The sequence below is a fragment of the Thunnus thynnus genome, chromosome 24 (assembly GCF_963924715.1).
Source record: "Thunnus thynnus chromosome 24, fThuThy2.1, whole genome shotgun sequence".
Classification (NCBI taxonomy): Eukaryota; Metazoa; Chordata; class Actinopteri; order Scombriformes; family Scombridae; genus Thunnus; species Thunnus thynnus.
Window position 1 is genome coordinate 18,525,034 of NC_089540.1, and position 22,325 is coordinate 18,547,358.

The window sequence follows — 22,325 nt, forward strand, 5'->3', positions numbered from 1 at the left end:
AAGTGCAAACATGAAGAGCAGCAGCAGCAGCAGCAGCAGCAGCAGCAGCGGTTCTGGATCAGTCCTGGATGTGTTAACGCTCGAGGCCAGGTGACCGTTTAGGAGGAACTTGATACTCAACAGTGACATTGTGAATTTCAGGCAGAGGAAGTGGCAGATTTCTAAACGTGAAGTAAAAGAGAAGATTAATTGCCACACGCTTCCTGTTTCAAACTAAACTGCAAAAAGGGAAACACCTGTACCATCAGAAACGTTCAGTAAAACAACGCAGAACAGTGCAAAACTTCATGATTTGTTTTACTAAATTAACAGTTCCTGACCTCATCATCACAGTAGGATGGACTGCTTAATTAGAAAAGTGCTGCAGCCTTTTAGTTTTCACTCTGTGTAATGAAACAAGCTTTCAGCAGAGACAGACATTTGCTGCTGTAAATGAGCTTTTCCCTGCTGATAAGGTGGTCCTCGAAGGGGTTTACAGGATTTAAGAGGGTATCATGAGCAGTCCTTGAGGTCAACATGCGGAACTTTTTAATTTGGTTATAATTTAATTCGATAGAAACAACCATAATTAAAATTAAATTATCCCAAACAGAATGATATTAACATTTTTGAGAAGCCCTGCACTAGAAAGCACGAGCTTGATTCCTGCTAGTGCACTTAAAAGCATCTTTATCTCCTCGAAACCTTTCAGTTTCAGTAAGAAAAGTAAATTACTCTACATGAATTTTCATCTAAGCTCCTTCTACATGTTGACATGTAAGCTTTTGGAAGAATATGATAAAATATATAAAATACAGAGCATATAAAATGGTGAAAATGTCACCAGTGTTGCATTTTTTTAATTTTCTTGGGTCTATTTTATGCTGCCACTTTAGTCCAAGTCACCCTTGTAAAAGTGTATCTACAGTATAATGTATCTCAAGAGACGTCCTGCAGAGATGAAGGTGAAATTACAAAAAAATCTGGTTGTATCTGGTCATAAAACGGTGTCCAGTAAAGCGCTGGAGCTTTCAGCACAGATTTAATGTACTGAAATCCAACTTTCACTCTGGATTATTGTCAATCAGATGACTGCTGTCTGTCCGGAGGGATTTAATGTCAGTGATTACATCAAACCAATTGAGATTAAATCTTAAAATGGCGAACAGAATGCTACAAGTACCTGAAATCCTGGACTAGTGAACTAGAAAATCTCTCTTTTCCACTAGAAACGAGGCTCAATCTGCTGTCGATTGTCTGATGCTCAGTGAATTTGTGATTTATAAAGTTAGATTTAATGAACCAGTATTATAGTGTATTCTGTTGATTTGTGTGTGTGTGTATTTTAATACTCTTTAGGCCTATAATCTCTTGAAAGGTGCTTTCAAATACACACCACACAAAGATGATTAAAATGACATGGAGATTAGTGTCTGCCAATGCAACGGATCACATAACGCAGCCGGCAGGAAGTGTGATAGAAGAGAGACTACAATCAGAAATAAAGGCGGTACTTTGACCAAGATGTTTTGTTGGTTTCGTTTAGTTTTTTATTAACTAGCCTTCGTATCGTCTTACCATCGACTGTGACCTGGTTTGACTGCTTATAAAGTCAGTTCCATGTTACACCTTTTTAGCCAACTTCTCATTGCCACAAGTTTTACACTTCTTTTTGGAATTTATGGTCAATAGACCTCATTTACATGAAATTATACCTCATTTTTGAGTAAAATAAGCAGAAATTATGAGTCACTTTGGATTATCACAGATTGGTATGTGTCAACTATTAACCTGGAAATTCCCAGGTAAACAAATATCACAGAGCAAACAAAGAGCAAAACATTTTATTTACACAAGAACTTGAAAATTTAGTTTCAACTTTTCAAAGCCTTATCTTTTCAGAATAATTTCAGTTCATCTGGATTATAAATTCAAAAACATAGAAAAACAGTCTATGTGTGTGTGTGTGTGTGTGTGTGTGTGTGTGTGTGTGTGTGTGTGTGTGTGTGTGTGTGTGTGTGTCATACTACTTTCAGGGACAAAGTTCAGACTAAAGACCAGTTAAATGGGGACATCTTGTCCAGTTGGGGACAAAAACTGTGTCACCAATTGGAAAAAAAGCTGATTTTTGGGTCAGTGGTTAATGTTAAGGTAAGTCTCTAGGAAATGAATGTAAGTCTGTGTAATGTCCCCATAGGTGACCTAGGTCGACGTGTGTGTGTGTGTGTGTGTGTGTGTGTGTGTTCTGCTGGAAAGTACAATCATGTGCCCCATTGCACCACCTAGTGGTGGCCGGGTCATATTTGACTTGGGAAGACCACAGATGCTATAAATTTGAATAAAAGAGCTTAGTATGGAACCATCCGTATTACTTTATGGCAATTACATGAGAGAAACCCATATTTCTGATATAAAAACATTTTAAAATGGGTCACATTTGGCCCGTGGACAACAAACAGGAAGGCAAGACTCTGGTGTTTTGTGAAGAAATACTGTCAAGGAGCAAAAGACGGGTCATTTAAAATAATTCATGTCAAAATAAACGTTGAAACTCCATCAAAAACATATATTCTTTATTTTAAATTTTAGTTGAGACCATGAAGTTTCCAAAGATACTAAATAAACCAAACTCTGTATTATTAAGCTTCAATGAAATGAACCAACAGATACACAGTCAAAGACATTTCTACGACAAATTTTATTTATACAGCACATTTCATTCCAAAGGAGATTCAATGTGCTTCATTCACATTAAAAACAAACCAAAACAAGACAAAACAGAACAAAAATATGTATTGTATACAGCATATATAAAATATAAACATATACTCATTCAGAACATACACTGAATGTAGACGACTAAGTAGAACAATCTGACACTTACAACTAATACAACACAATGAAACTAATCAAATACACGGAAAACAGGAAGGTTTTCAGTCTGCTTTTAAACACTGTTGCATCTAATCTGCAACATCACAAAAACTAAAAGCTGCTTCACCAAGTTTTGTTTTAACTTTTGGAACAAATAGCTGAGAACAGATGTGATGTGATCAAATGTGTTATTTCTTGCCAGGATGCTTTTTGGATGGACGTTAGTCCAAACGACAAGAAATGCATGTATACGAGACAAGAAGCCTCATACTTCAGATATATTCTTTAAATGATAAAAGGCAGTTCTTGGTGACGCCCAGATTTCTGACCTGTGCAGAACTGCGTCAGAGAAAAGAGGCTAGGAGAGCACATACTTCCTGTTGCAGAGGCTCAGCACCAATTACAAGGACTTCTGTGTTAAAGAAATCTAAAGGAGAAAAGCGGGAGTTAAAGAGGTCACAGGTCTTAAAATGTGTGAGAAATTAACCAACTAAAGGACAGAAATGTCCAAATATTTATAGGAGCATCCTTTTTTGAGCCCTACTTTGTTCATTTTTGTTTTGTTGAGCTGAGAAATACTTGGATGTGCAGGTTTAATAAGTGCTTTCAGACAAAACAGTTCTTGGGATTCCCTGAGAGGACTGGGAGGCTTCCCTCGAGATCTACGTACCTTCAAGGGCTTTTTTTCTGTTTGCATTCACACCACCAACGGGGACGCTGAAGTGACGTAAGCCTGTTGGCGGTTGGTATAGCAATGTCACTTATGTGCAAGATACAACAACAACAACAACAAGATGGAGGACGGTGTGATCGGAGCTGTGTGTTTGTTGCGTGTCACAGGTTTCATTTTTCAAAATGGCAGTTGCCAGTTCTGCTGCTGTTCGACCAATCAGCGTACACTTATGTCTCTCAAGGTCCCTCCTGTGCTGGGAGAGAACATACCCTGAAGCTAAAAAGGTCCCTCAAAACGGTCTTCTAAGAACTACAATCCCAGTTCCTGCAGTGCAGAAACAATAAAAAGGTTGTAGTTCCTCCAATTCTTAGAACTATGAAAAAGTTCCTCCGGTCTAAAAGTGCCTTTTATCTCATAGCACAGTAACACTGGCAATGAAAAGAACCTAAATGCCTGAAAAAGTCTGATCAATGAAGCAAAAAAAAACAAGGTCTCTGAGGAAAGTGAGACACATTTTGTATATTAACGTAAGCGTGTGTGTGTGTGTGTGTTGTGCAGTATTGTTCTCATTCTGTCACATCTCGTGTGTGTCACTCTGCTGTTAAACTCCAACCTGGTTCAGTCTGAATAATGTATTTCCCCCACTCAACCCCACAACCATCTGTCCGCTTGTTCAACACTGGAAACTGACACACGCGCGCGCACACACACACACACACACACACACACACACACACACACACACACACACACACACACACACAGTAAAGATGTACTGTGGAAAACTTGAACTTTCTCCCTATTTACAAATTTACAAGTATCTATACTACATTATAAATTTCTCAAATACTTCAGTACAAAGTCAAGATGTTGTGATATGTAGCACAACATGCTCAGTGGCGTCTGCCGTACAAGGAACCTGTTAAAATCTTACATCTGTTATTAGTCTTTGGAGCCGTTTCTAAACAAACTAACGTGACCAAACTCTTCATAATGAATGAGCATGTCACCCAGTGTGACTCACTGACATACTTTTAATAGTTTTTGGACAACAACAGAGGTCTACGGCAGAGAGGAATAAGATATATCAGGCTTTGGATACACACACAATACTTGTTAGTACATCAGTTCATTGTTGGTTTTGTGAGATTTGTTGACAAGAAGAAAAATATAGAAAATACCAGCTGTATCCTTTAAAGAGAACATATTCTGCACAAACCCAGGTCTATATATCTATTCTGATTTACAGTTAAACTCCTTATTTATCTTCTACTGGTCCTTTATGCCGCCCCTCAGTTCAGCCTCTGTCTGAAACAGGCTGTTTTAGCTCCTGTCTCTTTAAGATGAGCCCACTCTGTTCTGATTGGTCAGCCTCAGGAAGCTTCCTCTGGCTCTGGAGGCTACGTAAACGAACTATAGTAGCAGGATTTCACTTCTTTTTCTCCTTCAAATGTCAACTTGTCAAATCCATCCATGAATGTTGGAGCTGAATCAGATCTGAAATGTGAGTGGACAACGTGAACAACACATGGAAACACCTTAGCAACCACCTTAGCAACCAAGGCTACAGAACGGACGACTGTTTGTGGGCATGTGCGTGTGACGTGTGTAGAAAAAAACCTCACAAACAAAATGTTCACAGAAGGTTGAAGCCCTGGCCTTTGACTTGCAGGCAGCGTTTCTACATACGTTAACCTCAAGTTTTGGAGCTTTGACCATGTCTAACATCCGACATCAGATCCGACACAGTATATAAATAACAGAAAACCACAAAAAACATAATATGTCCCTGTTGAGAGGCCATGCAGACTTTATGAAGTGTGTATTTGGACTCTCTAGAAGTGGCGAAATCTGTGTGTTTGGTTTCAAATAAATTCTGCCACCGTTCACTCCTCAACAAGGAAGCGTGTTTTGTTCTTCTCCTGATTTCCAAAAGTATGCAGCTGGATTCATATTCACATCCACATTTGAGCAAATTGCTCTAAACTGGCATGAATTCTCAGATGACTGAGGTCCATCCTGTGAAGGACTCCTTTTTTAGTGAATAATCACGAACCCCAAAATAGCTCCTTTCTAGTAACATGCTCTCAGTTTGCCTGGAAACCTTTGAGTTGGTTCTGAAGTGTCTGTGAAGTAAATCATTCCTGCTTGATATTTTCTTTAGCTGTAACAATAGTACATCAGTTACCCCCACCTCGTAGCAGTGAAGCAAGCACATTATGTAAAATGTCAAAAGTTAACATATAGGGTGAAACATTGCAGCATATGTTAGAGTAAATAATGAAGCCCACTGCTGGAGGTGAAGGTTAAAGCAACTCTCACATGGCTTGTAATTTAAACAAAAGGCCTTCTAGTGATTTTCCCTCCTAATCTGAACGGAGGGGATTAGATTAAATCTGTTGCATAGCGACAGTGACATCACCACCGACCCATTTCACAATGCATAATCACGACGTGGTGCGCCTTGTTGTGATTTTCTCCTTTTGTACGTCTGAGCCACCAAGGACGCTGCAGCTGAGACTTCTGTCCTATCCGAACACAACCAGAGCAGATTCTGGACATTTAGGTGATCCAGACCTGAGGTCGGGCTCACAGAGTGTCATTTCTCATCACCTGGAGTCCTCCTAAAAGCCTTTAACAGTTTAGAGTTTTCACAGAGCTGCTGACAGAAACATTTACATCCTAAACTAAGATAAGTAAACTTACTCACTTTGTCTACAATGACAGACAGGTGACAAGTCTGTCAATGTGAAATAACATGTTTATCAAGCACAAGGAACTAATTTAATTAGATTTAATTAAAAGACAGGTTCACAATTTTTCAAGTGTGTCTTAAACCAGCAGTCAGGTGTCCATATAAACATTGAAAGAGGTTTTCCTCGCTGTAATCATTCTTCCTGTTCAAATGTGCTTTCAATGTGAGTGATGGAGGACAGAAACAGTCCTCGTTTGTGCAAAAAAGCATTTAAAAGTAGATGTGAAGCTTATATTCAGCTTCAGCAGTCTGAGTTAGTCACATCAAGTGGATATCTGACACATTTACAGTCTTTTTAGCATCAAATTCCCTCTTTGTGTTTCCTCGGACAGTGTTTCCTTGTTGAGCTGCAGGTGGAAGTATAGTAACAAAAAGAGGAACTTTGGCACTAAAACGACTGTAACGTTGAAAGATATCTACTTGATTTGGACGCTGAAGCTTCATATTAGCTTCAGATCAACTTTTAAATACATTTTTTGCACAGAAGGAGGACTGTGGAGGAATCTGTGTGCTGGCTGCATCTTGTTCACTGCAGTAACATCACATCCAGTACCTCTCTCCCTGATCTCAGCTCGTTATATATCTCCCTAAGAGAGGAGGTGGGGCAAACTTTAAGTGACCTCGCTGGCCTTATCAGTCTCACCAGCCCCAGGCAGGAGAGAGCTATTTTCTCTTTGTGACGTGTTTATTATTAGCAAGGTCGGTGTCAAAGAATGTGCTCGGAAGCGGTGGCGGGGGATGACGTGGCAAAGCTGAAGGGGTGAGTTTAATGCCAGTGTTAATAAGATAACTGATCTACGAGATGGTTGTCAACACACTGACCCCGAGGCGGTGCTGTTTTCTCTTCATGGAAAATACCAACATCCCCACAACAGATTAAAGTTATCAATGAAGCTGAATCCTTTCAGGCTGCAGGTTTTGCTGAGCCATCAGTGATGAAAGTCTACCAAGGCCAATAAACACTTCTGTTTGCTCTCTGCAAACACATGTAGGATACGTTGATTCTTTTATTTTAAAGTGTATATTTCTGATACACCATAAAAATTGTGATTAATGGTTACTTTAAAAAATATAGTAATAAAAATATTGAGTCATTTATTTATTTTTCTCTTCACATTTAAAGTAAAAAAAAAAGATTAAAACACAGTGAATCTGGAAAAACCTGATTATGATTTAATAAAAATCAGACAAAAGTTGATTTACATTGACAAAATGGCAGAACTTTATTTATATTTACTAAATATCTGTCAAAAATTGATTTAAATGTACTAAAAATCAGGCAAAAATGTGTTTAGATTTACTAAATATTTGGCAAAAATAGATCTACTCAAGTAATTTAATAACTTAAATCAGTATCAAAGAACTACAAATTAAGTCATGTGTACAGCTCATAGATAATGACAAAATAGCTTAGCATAGCATTTCTCCCAATGACTTTCAATTATGCAAAATGCCTAAATAAAATTAAACTTCATCAATATTTTACAACGGTAGGCTACAAAAAGAAGAAAGCAAAACAAGACAAACACAAGTGTGTATAGCGACGTCTCCTGCAATCAAAGTTGCGGGTTGAACTGTCGCTCTGTTCCCGTACGTGCCTTTTTTTTGCCTTTTTCCTTCATAATTCCTGTCTGTTTTTAATCAGTTCCCATCTCCATTTTGGTTTCATGGAAATTTATTACTGGTTTAAACCTGTTCTTTGGTTGTAGTGTCGCGGGTGACAAAGACAACACAAAGTAAGCTAGCGGGGATCGTTTTTAGCAGATGAACATAGAACGTAACTTCACTCACAAAGTTCGTCCTTTTTTCAATCTGACATATACGGTGGATGTGGTCGCGTAAAGTCACATGACCTCCTCAAACATGCTCTCCAAGCATTGAGGAATGTATTGCAGCCTCAAGGAACCAATCAGCTCTGTTTTCCGGAATGACACGAATTCCGTCTGACGTCATCAAAGCCACTTTGATGACGTCACAAAGAACTCTGGGTGAAAGATCTCTTAAGGTTTGCACTGCCAAGCTTACATTCAGTTGGCTATTTGGTGTTGAAGTTGAGCACGCAGGATGAAGCAAGAAACTAGTTTGCCGAAGCAACAGCCAGAACACAAAAGAAAAATGGCGACAGGAAAAACCGCGAACCTTGACCTCCGTGTGCAGGCCTACATGAAGAGCTGGGTGACCGAGGTCAGTCAAAAACTGCAGGCCAACAAGGCGAGGCTCATGATGTGTACCCCATGTGAACGAGCTGGCATCAAAAGCAAGATTCACACTCTGAGTGTTGTCCTCGAACACCTCGAGGGTAAGAGAGAAATACAAATACAGTGCGAAGGAGAAGCAGCGATGAAGGAAGAGATCGCAACTCTGAAAAAGAGGCTGGAGGAATCTGAAATCAAGCACAAGGACTTAACTAACAAGGTGCGTGTCTCTAATAAAATTATTGGAGACCTTAAACGCCAACTTGAGAAAGCTCGCAAGAAGCAGATCCAGTCCAGGGAAGTAGAGAGCAGCGTGAAGAACCTAAACCAAAAGTTAAAGGAGGTGCAGTGCAGCTCTGCCGCCATGCTGAGTGTGGAAACTGCCATCAATCGAGACCTCACGTCCAAGCTGGAGGATGCCAAGAAGCAGCTGCAACAGCCTCTCCGTCTTGCTCACAGTGCTGCAGAGGTTCCAACGGATGGTTCAGAGCTGCTGCTGCATCTGCAGAAATCCACAGAGGAGCTGGAGAAGCACGCCCGCAGCATGCAGTCCAGCCAGCAGCAGGACGAAGCGGCTGGATCGGATGTAGAAGAGGCGCTCCAGGAGGTGATTAGAGGTATGGATCTCTGCACCAAGCTGCGGGAGGCACAGGTCAAAGTAATGGAAAAGGTCCAGGAGTTTGTACCTGCTGCAGAGACTGGCAGGAGTGTTCAGAGTACTGACACACCTGTTTCAGAGCTCCAGAAAAAAGCTCCAGAGAAGGAGGAGGAAGAGCCTAAACCAGACCTCCATGATGAGGAGGAGAACGTAGTTTGCTTCACGATCAATCAGTTAAAGACACATTTCAATAACTTGGCCAGTGAGGCTTGGAAGGAGCAAAAGGCTAAACTGAGGATGCAGAGAGTGGAGATCGCCAAGCTTACGGCTGCCGTTAGGCATGCAGAGGAGCAGCTGGAGGTCCAACGTCAAGAGTCCGCCAAAGTCCTGCAAGGGAAGGAGCAAGAGTGGGTGCAGACGTTAGAGGAGATGTCAAAGTTTAAAGAAAAGGCCACCAAGAGGCCCAGGAGGAGAAACTGGTTCCTCCGGATGTTCACATCTGCCTCCTAATCAATCAGCTCAGATGTTTGAGGGGAGGGGGGGGCAAGCCGTCTCGTTTTCCTCGTCTTCTCGGAGAGCTTGGGCTTGTGGGGGAAACATTAAGGTTGGTAGAGGGTTAAATTTTACCTCAACATTCATCAAACAAAGAAGCACTCTAAAACTAGAGCTAGAGAGTACAAGTGAGTGAAAAAAACAAGTGAATTACGGACATAAAACTGTCTTTTCTGATGGTTTAATAGTTGCTTCCTTCCAAAGCAGAAAGAAATGACCATGAAGCACTCAGATCTACTCGTCCTCCATCTGAAGAATGAAGAGGAGCAATGAAACACAAACAGGAAAGTACACAGGTAGGTTTAAAAATAAACTATAAGTAATAATAAGTCGATAAAGTATGTCTCACATTAAAACAGCTGCACTGAGGAAATGTTGGAGACAAAATATGAAGCAGAAAAAAATTGTTAATGCTGGTTCTAGAGATCAGTAAAGAACATACAAATACAATCTGCCCATCAATCAACTAAAGACATGACATCAATCATATTCACATCGATCTCAAGCAACACTGAAACTCAAAACCCAGATCTGAATTGGAGCTGATTCTAAGTTATGGGGAACAGTTATTGGCGCCATACAACCTTTGCAGGTAAAAAAAAAAAAAAGAATTAATCAAAACACCTGTTCAACAAGCAGACAAGTGATATTTTCATCTGATTGTCCGCAGTCTCCCATCCCCCGCCGGGACCACGACCACAGCACGCTGGGTAAGTGAAGTAGCGTCATCAGCCACAGATCTTAAAATGGAACAAATCCGTTTTGAGTTCCCGGCAGAGACGGCGCACACGTATTTTTTTCTATTAAAAAGCTAAATAAGTTCAGTTTAACAATGAAAACAGGAATATGAGTTGGTTTAGTCTTTTTTTCTAATCATCTCAGTTTGAGACATTTTAGGATGTCTAAAATAAAATCCGATAAATCACAAAATCTCTTCATTGGATCCTCAGTTTATTGTAACGTTGCTGCTTCTCGCTTTTTGGTATTTTAAATTTTAAGGAGGTAAAAAGGTGCAACTTCTCTAATTATTCTATTCTGCATCTTATCGGTTTCTCCAGCTGGCTTTACTCCACATGTCAGCGATGGGAGTTCTTCTTTGCATCATCCATGCAGCGCTTCAAAGTGCATGAATGATGCATGAGCTCTTTGCTGCTGACAGAGCAGCATATTATTGTCATTGCATATGTGTTTTTGTGTGAGAGTGTGTGTGAGAGCAAGTATGTCAGTGAATCTATCAGTGATGCAGACTCACTGAATTAACACGAAGCATGAAGAGTTCGCTAGAACCTGCTGTTAAAATCACTAAAATAACGACACCTTTTCCTTAAGGAATATCAGCAGTAGGATATCGGTGCAAATATTCACTTATATATCACTTTATTAACGACATTTCGGTCTAGTTTTATTACAAAAATATGCTGTTGGTCTGCTTTGTTTCTCTGTTTAGAAGCAGCATATGTCACCATGTTTATAGGCTATTTAAGGCTGCAATTCACAGCAACAGCAGCTTTATATGAACTGCGGGGCAGATTAGACGTGCTCTGAGGTGTTTGTTATTTCCGTCTACAGCACCACTCAACAGTTTGGACACTTTCCCATTCACTTGAATAAGTCAGTGTGTCCAATCCTTTGATTCTGGTTCTGTATTTCATTCTCCAGCCAGAGACTCACTCAGATGTAGTTTAACTTTATTTTCTGCACTTGACATCAAAAACAAAGCATCATGTGTTTTCTCTGCTACTAAAAACTACTAGTTTTGTGCAAACAACTGCATTATACAGTGGCAGTGGTGTAAAATAAGTAAACACATTTACTCAAGTACTGCACTTAACTTGAGTATTTCCATGTGATGCTACTTTCTACATTTCAGAGGGAAATATTGTACTTTCTACTCCACTACATTTATTTGACAGCTTTAGTTACTTTTCAGATGAAGATTTGACACAATGGATAATATAACAAGCTTTTAAAATACAACACATTGTTAAAGATGAAACCAGTGGTTTCCAACCTTTTTGTCTTTTGACGTCTTACAAAAAGCAGTGTGTAGTCGGGGTCACATTTCACATGTCTATGAGTTGTTAACAGCTCCACCAAATAGTGATTTTTCCCTCTAAACTTCTCACATGCTTTCATTTCAATAAATGTTCAAATGATCCAATATTTCAGCAAAAATCAAAGATTAGAGAAAAAGTCCAAAAAACTGAAAACAGATTTGTGTATCAGAACTTTGTTTTTTCTTCTTTCCTCTCCCATTAATCATCTCACCACCCCTCAGATTTATCTGCTGACCCTTTGGAGGGGCCCGACCCCTAGGTTGGGAACCACTGGACTAAACTAGCTAACTGTATATAAAGTAGTGTAAACTAGCTCCACCTCCAGCAGCTACAACAGTAACATGCTGCTCTAACACTGATGCTTCACTATTAATAATCTAATGATGTCATATATAATATATCAGTCAGAGGGACCAAACCACTACTTTTACTGCAATACTTTAACTACATCAAGCTCATAATACTTATGTGCTTTTACTGCAATACTTTAACTACATCAAGCTCATAATACTTATGTACTTTTACTGCAATACTTTAACTACATCAAGCTCATAATACTTATGTACTTTTACTTAAGAAGGAGTATTTTGACATTGCTCAAGCCTGCTCCAGTGTAATGCAGGTTTATAGTACAACCACAAGTGTTTTAATGTGTAGCTTTTACATAACTGACATGTTTATGTTTCAGCTGGTAGAAAAATGTTTTAAACAGACACTATTGTCCCCGCACTCCTTCACATCAGCTTGCATTTAACCGCCTGGTCGCCTCCGCCGCTGCATCGCAGGATCTAAATCTGTTTGATGAATCATTCAGGGGAGGATGCACTCTAACTAATTTGAGTCATGCCTCTTCGCTCCGGGGCATTGAGCAGTCATGCTGTTCTCATTGGTTAAACATCAGCGAACGAACAGAGCAGCATAGACTCCCAGCACAGGAGCCCTGAACCAAACAAGCTGCTCTCGAGAATAATCTGATTATTTTTGTCTCTGTGGGGCAAAAGCTAATGCAGATCCGAGGTGACTGCTCTTTCACGCATCGTATAAGGACGACAGCGCCGCCGTAGGATTGAAGTTTTTTCCTTAAAAAAACATCACAACATGTCGAGAGTCATCCAGAAACAAATACTTGTTGTTGATGTTCATGTTTACATTGTTTAAACGTATCTGAGATTTGAGTTGTTGGCCCACTAACAGTTACACATTAAGAAGGATTTAAAGTCTATTTTTGTTCTGTATACATGACATTATCTGCCAATTTGCTGGGATCCTGTGATTGGATGGAAGATTTAGTCATTAAAAATTCCATTATGACATTTAAAAAAAAACACATTTTAAAACAATAATAGTTTTTCATCTGAGGTTAGAAGTTCAGTTGGTCTATTTAGTGGCTGTTCTGGAGCTTTCAATTATCAGCAAGTGAAAAATCGAAGTAAAACACATTAAAGTGCTCAGAAAAAACAATTATAGTTTAACTGCAACTCCATCTGTTGATGAATATCATGTCATATGATCAAAAGCTTGTCAGAAAAGCCATTAAATGGACCTTGTTTTCTCAAAGGCTGTTATGAATTAAAAATGAGTTCAAGTAAAGCTCGTTACCATGACAACAGGAATGACTAACTCAAAATGTGATTGTTTCTTTTATAAATGTTTTATTTGTTTATTTAATATTGGCAGCTTTGGCGTCTCGTTGTTTTGGTTAAATATTGTACTGGACAGTAACATCTGAACAACTCATCATTTTAACAAAAAGAAATTAAGAGAAAATGTTATTATTAAGGTTTTTAAGATCCTGTTTTAACCTTTAAAAAATACATATATACATGTATACATACATAATACAATACATAAATAATGAAAATATTATAAATGATTAAAGTTTATTGATAAAGCTAATATACATAATGAGCCCTAATAATGGTCCATTTCTGCAAACGAAGTAAATATACAATTTTCTCTTTTTAATTTTTATTTTATAGCATGTATGGAAGCCTATTGCTGCCAGAAAAAAAAACAAAAACAGATGGAAAATTAGGAATGATAGAAAATAAAACTTCTTATTGTAAATCAAAATTATGAGATTGTAGATCAAAACTTTCACATTCAAAATTATGAAAGAATTCATTTTATTAAGATTTTTGAAGTCAAAATTATGAGATACTAAGAAATTTTTTTACTGTTCTTACTTTTTGTTTTAATTTTTACTTAAGTCATGGTTTCGGACTTATTATAATCTTGTTTTGTATCTTGTAATTTTGAATATTTATAATATTTAATTATAAATATATTAATATTTATATATTAATATTTATATATTTTCTTAGAATTTTGACTTAGAACATCAGCATTTTGACGCAGTGTCTCTTTAATCATCATTACTATAAAAATCTGAATTTTTACTGTACGTCCTTTAATTTTGACATAGCGTCTTGTGACTTCCTCATACAAGTCTCTAGAAAATGACAATTTTAGTCTATTTTAATATATATTGTCAAAAAAGCATTATTTTGTGCTTGACTTAGCATATTGATCAGTGGTGGCTGGCTAATAGAGGGAGGGAGGGCAGCTGGCGTGTTTGATTTTTCTTTTTAAAATAAACAATAATTACTTATTGTAAGTATGTGTGTGTTTAAAATGGACAATAACATGCAATATATAATATAAATCATTATGTTTGGGGGAAATTAGCTTCCTGTTCATCCCTCCCTCTCATTATCTCCTCTGGAGCAATAGAAACATCGCCCAGTCAGCGCAGTAGTGAAGCTGACACAAGATATACACAAAACAACATAAATTCAGCCAATCAGGGTCCTCGAATCTGATGCTTAGGGAGTAGGGACACCTGACGTTCAATAAGATTTCTTTAACAAAATCTATTTGAGATGAGAACTTTGGTGGAGGAACTACAAGTCAAAGAGCTTGGCTCAGATCAACCTGACATCAAAATCAGACAACAGGTTAGCGGACACGGTAAAACATACGTGGGAGGCTTCTCCTGTAATTGCTACAACAGAATGGCTTGGCGAGCTGGATGCAGTAAATGGTCAAATAACTAATTAAAAAAAAAAAAACATAAGAAAAATGAGCACTTGAGCATACTTCAGTGTGATAAAAATGACCTAAAATGACAGGAACTGTCTTTGGGAAAAATTTATTTGACGTGTACTTTAATTTTTTTATTTTGGATCATGTCCTATCTGCTAACATAGGGGAGCGAGACTTATGACCTATACTGCAGCCAGCCACTGGGGGGCGATAGGGATGTTTTGGCTTCACTTTTGGGGAGCCGTCAAGATGTCCATATTTATATACAGTCAATGGTTGTAACTTATAAAATCAAACATTTGAAGCAGCATCTCATAATTTTTACTTAATTTTAACTTAATTTAGAAATTTATTTATTTATTTATAGTAAATTATAATTTTGTCTTTAAAATTTTATTAGAATGTTTTAGTCAGTGTGTCATTTTTAACTTAACATATTTTATTTTCATTTTTGTTATTCCCTACATTTTTTTTTTTTTTTTTTTTTGGCGGTAATGACCTTCCATACATCCTCCACCAGCGCAGACCGCAGCAGACTGGAAGCTGGTCCGGTTCACAGAGGGGAGGCCCGGAGCTCCAGCTGGTATTAGGTTGATGACGCGGGATCAGGTGGAGGAAAATCTCCTTACGGGAGGGGGGTAGAAATACACAGCGACGGCTGTGAACGCAACACTCCGCTGCGGGCACACCAACAAACCCAGCAGCTGCAGCCCCGCTTCCGTCTCCTTCACACGGACTTCACGCGGACTACCGGCTGCATCTACCGGTTGCTGGCCGGTCCCGGTCCCGGTGTGGGTCCATGTTTGAGGAATCGCTCTCCAGGCGGCTTTGACGCAGCGGCAGGCGGCTCTTCAAGCGGTTTATACAACTGGAAGGTGAGAATGATTCATGTTTTATAATCTGTAGTCAAACAGAGAGCGGAGTGTGAGTGAACAGGTGAACCTCATTCATTTAAAGTTGAGAAAAATGTTTAATCAATAAGTTCAATGACTGTTAATTAGGGACATCGTGGACGCTAAATAATAACAGTGCTAATCCAGTTTTTGTCTATATACAGAAATAATACTTGACTTGTTAAATTTTAGATCAATCCTCACATTTGAGAGACTGGAGCATTTAAATATCTGGACTTTTTACTTGATAAAAGACTTAAATGATCAATCATGAGCTAGTTTTCTAATTAAACGTGTCCACCTGTAGATCTTACAGCGCTATAACCTGTAAGAGAAGGAAATAATACACAATATATTTGCGGTTTAACAATCAATTTAAGTCAGTTTTCCATATTATCATCACAGAAAACAGCTTTTTCTCCCTGTTTCATGTTTATTTGCTCTGATTTGTCATACATACAGTACATTTCCTGCTTTGTAACCTCTAAACGAGATGATATTGACATTAATCCACATGTAACCTGCAGTACGTGACACTTGACACCTGACAAAATTGTGAGCCAAGTAATCAAATTTTTCTCGTTTGCACATCTTGACCTTTTCTAGAAAAACACATTTGAAAGGAACATACATCATTACGAGTCTCTTAATGAAATAGTGACTCATGCATGTCCGCATAGACTCATTAAACAAGACGTAGTGATGCATAAACATACATTTTCCCTAATGATTGAGTCATATACACTAATCTAGTTTGTAGATGGACGTTAGCATGCACCCATTGCTGATATTGTAGAGAAAATTGTGCAGAGATCTTGCAGAAAATGCTGAAAATATGGTCATGAAAAATTATGTTTACTCTTTCATACTTTCCTCTAATCTTTGCCTTCATTAACAAATAGACTTTGCTTTGTTTTTAAGGTGTCACAAGCTTTAAAGTTTGGGAACCACTGACCTAAAAAACCTAAAATTATCAGAAGAGTTCAGCCCAGTTTTAATAGACAGTCTGTCTGTTCCCCCTTTAATCATCTACATTAAAATCCTCATGTTGCATCTAAAACCAGACTCTCTCTCACAATTTTATATATTTCAGATTTTTTATTAAATGACGTGTTTGTGTTGCACCAAATCCTGTGACCCAAAGAGCGATTTCAGCTGTTTGTTTTTTTTGTGTGTGTCAAACTTTTATCACATACTTCACGCTGATAGCATCTGTCTCCATAGTAAATGGATAAGATCACATACTTTGCTATGAAGACAAACATTTGACTCCACAAATATAAAATCTGATTGTGTGTTTGATTGAGTGTTTAGGTCTGTTTGGTGGAGCACGAACACCTCCACCCATCTTCATACTATGGAGGTCAATATATAAAGATATTCAGGTGACGAGCTCTTGGAAGCAATTAAGGTACTTTTAAAAGCTTTAAATCTGAACACACAGACATGATAAACATATTAGATTCAGTGTGATTTACACTTTCAGATGATGTTATTATGTCTGATCTCCATCACACATAAATGTCCAAAAACCTCCTTAAAAAGACCTTAAGCTCTTTATAACTGCAGAACTTGACTGAGAATCTTCACCTTTTCTTCAGTATCAAGGTAATGCAGTTACAGTTGTTTTAACATTCATGGATCCACTGCAAACAGGAACTGATAATAGTGAATTCAGCATACTGATAATGGTGCCAATTTGACAAAAAATGTGAACAAATGTTGGCCAAACTAACTAAACTGAGAGGAGAGGACGTATAAAACAGAGAAAAGTGTCCTCACATTAGAGAATCTGCAGCTATTTTGTTAATCAACTAATTGTTATAGATATTTTTCAAGTAAAAAATGCTAAATATTCACTGGTTCCAGCTTCTTAAATGTGAGGATTTGTTGCTTTTCTTTGTCATATATGACAATAAACTGCTGTTTGAATAAAATGGATACGTTACCTCGCTGTTTGAAATGATAACAGCCTTTTTTTTTACTGTCTTCTGACATTTTAAAGACAAAACGACCAGTCGATTAATCGCTAAAATAACTGACTGATTAATCAATAATGAAAACAGTTTTGTCCACGTTATAACAGATAAGAATGGCGAGTGGTGTAAATATGGCCGCCACTAGAACGTGTAAGAAGCTGCTTTTTCTTGAGTTTTTGCACATTCAGCACCGTCGCACATCTTCATCACCCGGATTGAACTAGATAGGAGTTCGGTCTCGACCTGCTCGATGTGAAAAGTGGAGCTATATAAATAAAAATTGATTGTTTGATTGAATCGTAGCTGGCTGTGATTTGAAGAAAAGCTAAATGAGGATGAGATAAAAAAAAATATTGATTGAGAAAGTGTTTTGAGAGAGTTTGATTTGATTTTTGTAGAGAAGTTTGTTGGCGAGGACTTTTAATCATCACTCGGTCGACTTTTCAAAGCACAGTTAAAGTCAGGCAGAAGAATCATCACTTTCCCTGAACTGTTATTTTTTTCTTTTGTCCATTTCAAACATGCAGTTCAAACAGCCATAAAAAAAGCAAATGAAACACATAAATTAAGCATCTCCTCTCATGTGTTTCAGATTCGTACTGTTAAGAACTGTTGATGCTGAGATTGTGTTGCATAACGATGAATAAAGTGAGTGAATCTGCTGCAGGGAAGGCAGGTGATGCTTTTTTTTTTTTTTTAAACTTTCTAAACTTGTCGTTTTCTTAAAGTAGATTTGTATTGGGATGCCACAGTTGATGCTTTAATTTGTCCCACTTGTCTGGATTAACCAATGAGCTCACCTGTTTGTTAAAGTTGGCGTCATGTCGGTTTAATTTGATGGCTGAAAGACACAAATACCTTCGACTGCAGATGATGTCTGAAAGCTGAAGCAGTTTGCTGGATGGTGTTTCAGCTGTTTATATTCTCCCACTGATCGCTTTAGGTAACGTCTACCTCGGAGCGGGAATGTTGACATCTTAAACGCACAATATGTAATTTCAGCCGCTCGGCGTCTCAATCAAAACAATAACAAAAGACGGAGTGTGATGACGGTGTGAAGTAGCAAGGGATCATGGGAGTTGTTGTCTTCACCGGGATAGGATTACTCCAGTGTTCATCTGGAGGTCTCCTCTTCTCCAGAACAAACGGACCCGGAGATTAAAATCGTTAAAATACTAATTAAAGCTGTTTCACCTAAAAAATCAATATTTCTCCGACGATGTTTGGTGACCACCGGACTTCCTGGAGGGGCTGTTAGCCGAGCTGCTGCTAATCTTTGTCCAGTTTATTTCTCTGATAACTTAAGATCCAGACGTCCAATGACTAAAATCCTTCTTCCGGCTAAAAGATATAGTTAAAAACCACCTAAATTTATCATGAAAATGTGTCTTAAAACTGAATAAAAGTCCATTTATAACAGTTTGTGTGGAACAACCACAACGCCGATGTATTATCTTGTATGTGTGTAAGTTACTCTTTGGTAGACGCCATTGTAGCGGACAAACACAGCGCCGCCGTGTGCATCTTGTGCGTGTTTACTCTTTGGTAGAGGAGGTATGACGCCATCGACAGGCGACCAAATGAAATGGTCCATTACTTTGATTAAATTACAGATTTCTCTGAGTTTGAACATTGTTGGAAACATTTGGGATAATGTAAGTACACAACTCAACAACATATATAACACAGGTCTAGTTGTTTTTAGACATTTTAATGTGGAATAATTACATATTATAGCTTTAAAGCTGAGATGTATTCTCAAGAGAAGTGATCATCAAGCTAAAACCACAGATGTATTTGATATAGAAAATGAGCCTCATGCAATATTTTTGTGAATGAACCGGAGCGGAACACGCCTCCTTATATGGATGTTTTAGGGGCGTTGATGATGCTAATGATGAAATCTCAGCTCCTCGTGAACAGGTGTTCTTCATCAGGCTGAAACCAGAGATTTACTACAACTTTTTGCAGTCAAGAGAGTTTGTTGTAAGAAGAAACCGGACTCAGCTGTCCTGGATCTGGTCTCTTACAGTGTAGCATCAGAGGAAGATGGATGGCAGAAGCAGAAGGGAATTTCCCCCGCAGTGTTTAACATAACCAGCGTTGTACAGTACTTCCTGTCCGCTTGCACACTGGCGTGGAAAATCAATTTGAACGTAAACATTTAGTGCTTTGTGTATATATCGCTAATCATGTGTCATATGACCTTTTAACGTTATGTTCATTATCCAGAGCAGAACGAGCCTCAGGCATCTTGTTTTTCTCAGTACGAGGGAAATGTCGTCTCTGTGTGGGCCTGGCCCGAGATAATTCAATTAACTACATGTTAAAGGGCAAACACAAGACTGTTTTAACTGCTTATTAGCTGGACATCCTGCAATTTAACTGGTCTCTGACTGAAGGACGAGACCAGCGCATCAAAAACCACCGATATTTGAAAAAAGACTCTGTTGAAGTTTGTGAAGGTTTCGATCCTGATTGTGGTTAAAGGTGGTAACTACAAGTGTGTATAAATACATTTATTCAACACTTCAACACTTTATTTTTCCTTTATATTATATGTATATTTATAAAAAAGGATTTTAAACCTTTAACATCACGTCCCTGTGGATGATTTTACACTTTTAACTCTGGATCTGATGGTTTCTGATGCTGTACTCGTATCTTTCTTGCGATGAAAATTTTTTTTTTTTCCAATATATTTTATATACAGTACTAAATATTTATATAAATTTTCCCCAATTTACATTTTTCACATTTTTTTATATATGTATTTACATGAACTACAAAGGATTTTAAATTTTTAACTCCTGACGCTGTACTTGCATCTTTTTTGTGAAGAAAATTCTATATTTTCCATATATTTTATATACATTTATAAATATTTATATATAGTTTCCCCAACTTTTTATATATATTTATATGAACTAACTTAAACATCCCTGTGGATGATTTTAAACTTTTAACTGTGGATCTAATTGTTTCTGATACTGTAGTTGCATCTTTCTTGCAAAGAAAATTAACATTTTTTCAAAAAAAATTTTCACCAATTTCCATTTTTTCCATTTTTTATATATATATATATTTACATGAACTACAAAGGATTTTAAACTTTTAACTCCTGACGCCTTACTCGCATATTATTTGTGAAGAAAATTCTGTTTTTTTCCATATATTTTATATATATTTATAAATATTAATATCCAACTTACATTTTTTATATGTATTTATATGAACTAACTTAAACATCACGTCCCTGTGGATGATTTTAAACTTTTAATTCTGGATCTAATTGTTCCTGACGCTGTACTTGCATCTTTCTTGCAAAGAAAAGTAACATATTTTCAAATATATTTTCCCCAAATTACTTGCAGTTCTCTGTCAGACCGCAGCCCGTATGTAAAGAAGGACGCAGCGAGGTGTGACGTCACCCGTTAAAAGCCCAGAGTCGCAGCTTTCAGTCGGCGGCATCTTTTCTGTTTGGAGCCGGTACGGATCGTCTGCTGTTTCCTCTCACGCTCTGGAAAAAAATCAGCTGTCAATCAACATCCATGCGGCAGACATCAAAGCTACTATAAGTCTTCAAATCTGATTAACGGAGCAATAATTTCCAAAATGACCACCAGCGCACTTATTACAGTGCCTGAATTAAGAGACTGAGACTCGTTGGAGCAGCTGATAACAGCACACGACAGTTTTTTAGATTATTATGTTTTTATTTGATGACTATGTGCATATTTTCAACATATAAGCGCCTCTACAGAACTGATTTCTTGGTAAAAGCACAGAAAAAGTGAATCCTTTACATAGATTACAGTGTTGAATGCAGGTTTATAAGTGAGGCGTCACTACAATAACCTCCCCTCACAACCTGCTCTCTGCTTTACAAAGAGGAAAATTACACAATACAACAATGATGTCCTTAAATAATATCTTATCCGTTGTGCACTGCAGGTCGGTTTGACTCTAACAGAGAAAGCAATTATTCAAACATTATCTTTGTGGCTGCGCTGGTTGTTTTTGTCTGTCAGCATGTTTCAGCCTCTTCACCATATGATATCTGCCTGTTAATTAGTTACAAGCTAACGTGGACATGCAGGATTATATAAGGCTGCATTGTTTACGCCAAACGTAAACCTCGGCTGGCGTCAGAGCATGTGTGTGTGTGTGTGTGTGTGATTGGGCTCAGGCAGCGATGCATGTGACTCCATGTGGATCGAATGCCCCTGTCTGTTCAGATCTGTGTTTCCTGTGTGTGTGTGTGTGTGTGTTTGTGTGTGTTGCCTGAAGCGCTGTATGAGCTGTGATGGGTGGAGGCTTTGACCAGCGCTGGAATGGAGCTACAGAGCTGCACCACCATGTATCCTTCAGATAAGACTTATCGCTGCTGGATCTGCACATGACAGTTAAAATCGGGGCCACAAAGTTCAACAGTGAGTCTGACTGTGAGATCCTGCTGCTCTGTTGTTTTTTTAACAGTTTAGAGAAACAAACTAATATTGAAGCCTCGACTGTGAGGAAGCAGTTTCAGAGCTTACGTCAGCCGGCTTCATGTTGTCTTCTCTCAACGATCTCTACCGGCATCAGAAACCTAACTAAGTACATTTACTTAAGTACAATTTGAGGTACTTGTACTTTACTTGAGTATTTCCATGTGATGCTACTTTCTACATTTCAGAGGGAAATATTGTACTTTCTACTCCACTACATTTATTTGACAGCTTT

At 38.1% G+C, this 22,325-nt stretch overlaps 1 protein-coding gene across 4 annotated transcripts in view; it reads left to right on the top strand.

The window, feature by feature from the left end:
* LOC137176762 (growth hormone receptor-like) overlaps positions 1-22,325 on the top strand; it is a 62,958-nt gene that overhangs the window by 6,988 nt on the left and 33,645 nt on the right. The window contains exons 2-4 of one of the 4 annotated variants that reach the window (XM_067582671.1): positions 9,831-10,218; positions 10,297-10,336; positions 15,249-15,603. The gene's annotated coding sequence lies outside the window, so the exon portion shown is untranslated. Of the gene's footprint in view, positions 1-9,830; positions 10,337-15,248; positions 15,604-22,325 lie in introns of all 4 variants that reach the window. The other 3 variants (XM_067582672.1, XM_067582673.1, XM_067582674.1) reach the window with 3 other exon arrangements.